Here is a 2066-nt window from a genome sequence, read left to right as displayed (position 1 = left end):
GAATGTACTGAGACTGTACCTGAAGGAATGTACCTGAAGGAATGTACCTGTAGGAATGTACCTGTAGGAATGTACCTGAAGGAATGTACCTGTAGGCACTGTACCTGTAAGAATGTACCTGAAATAATGTACCTATAAGAATGTACCTGAAGGAATGTACCTGAAGGAATGTACCTATAAGAATGTACCTGTAGGAAGTACCTGTGAGGCACTGCATCTGAAGGATGTACCTGAGGAATGTACCTGAAGGAATGTACCTGAAGGCACTGCACTGAAGCACTGCACCTGAAACGGGCACTGCTCTGAAGGCACTGCACCTGAAGGCACTGCACCTGTAGGCACTGCACCTGTAGGCACTGCACCTGTAGGCACTGCCACCTGAAGGAATGTACCTGAAGGAATGTACCTGTAGGCACTGCACCTGTAGGTACTTCACCTGTAGGATGCACCTGAAGGCACTGCACCTGAAGGCACTGCACCTGAAGGAATGTACCTGTAGGCACTGCACCTGTAGGCACTGACCTGTAGGAGCACCTGTAGGCACTGCCTGTAGGCACTGCACCTGAAGGAATGTACCTGAAGGCACTGCACCTGTAGGCACTGCACCTGTAGGAAATGCACCTGAAGGCACTGCACCTGAAGGAATGTACCTGAAGGCACTGCACCTGAAGGCACTGCACCTGAAGGGCACTGCACCTGAAGGCACTGCACCTGAAGGCACTGCACCTGTAGGCACTGCACCTGTAGGCACTGCACCTGTTAGGCACCTGCACTGAAGGAATGTACCTGAAGGAATGTACCTGAAGGAATGTACCTGAAGGCACTGCACCTGTAGGCACTGCACTGTTAGGCACTGCACCCTGTAGGCACTGCACCTGTAGGCACTGCATACCTGTAGGAATGCACCTGAAGGAATGCACCTGAAGGAATGTACCTGTGTTGGCACTGTACCTGAAGGATTTTACCTGAAGGAATGTACCTGTAGGCCTGCACCTGTAAGAATGTACTGTGTAGGAATGTACCTGTGTAGGCACTGTACCTGAAGGAGTCCCTGAAGGTTTAATGTACTCTGAAGGAATGTACCTGAAGGAATGTACCTGTTGGCACTGTACCTGTAGAATGTACCTGTGTAGGCACTGCACCCTGTAGGAATGTACCTGTAGAAATGTACCTGTGTAGGCACTGTACCTGAAGTGTACCTGAAGAATGTACCTGAAGGAATGTACTGATACTGTAGAATGTACATGTTGGCACTGTACCTGTAGGAATGTACCTGTGTAGGCACTGTACCTGTGGAATGTACCTGTAGGAATGTACCTGTATACACTGTACCTGTAGAAATGTACCTGTGTAGGCACTGTACCTGAAGGAATGTACCTGAAGGAATGTCCTGTAGACACTGTACCTGTAGGAATGTACCTGTAGGCACTGTACCTGAAGGAATGCACCTGTAGAATGTACCTGTGTAGGCACTGTACCTGTAGGAATGTACCTGTAGACACTGTACCTGTAGACACTGTACCTGTAGGAATGTACCTGTAGGCACTGTACCTGAAGGAATGCCCTGTAGGAATGTACCTGTAGGAATGTACCTGGTAGGAATGTACCTGTAGGAATGTACCTGTAGGAATGTACCTGTGTAGGCGACTGTACCTGTAGGAATGTACCTGTAGGAATGTACCTGTATACACTGTACCTGTAGAAATGTACCTGTGTAGGCACTGTACCTGAAGGAATGTCCTGAAGGAATGTACCTGAAGGAATGTACCTGTAGGAATGTACATGTGGCACTGTACCTGTAGGAATGTACCTGTGTAGGCACTGTACTTTAGGAATGTACCTGTAGGAATTGTACCTGTAGGACACTGTACCTGTAGGAATGTACCTGTAGAACACTGTACCTGTAGAAATGTACCTGTAGGCACTGTACCTGTAGGAATGTACCTGTAGGAATGTACCTGTAGGCACTGTTACCTGTAGGAATGTACCTGTGGATGGCACTGTACCTGTAGGAATGTACCTGTAGGAATGTACCTGTAGACACTGTACCTGTAGGAATGTACCTG

The sequence above is a fragment of the Salvelinus sp. IW2-2015 genome, linkage group LG17, assembly GCF_002910315.2.
Source record: "Salvelinus sp. IW2-2015 linkage group LG17, ASM291031v2, whole genome shotgun sequence".
NCBI lineage: Eukaryota > Metazoa > Chordata > Actinopteri > Salmoniformes > Salmonidae > Salvelinus > Salvelinus sp. IW2-2015.
This window is presented reverse-complemented; position numbering follows the sequence as displayed.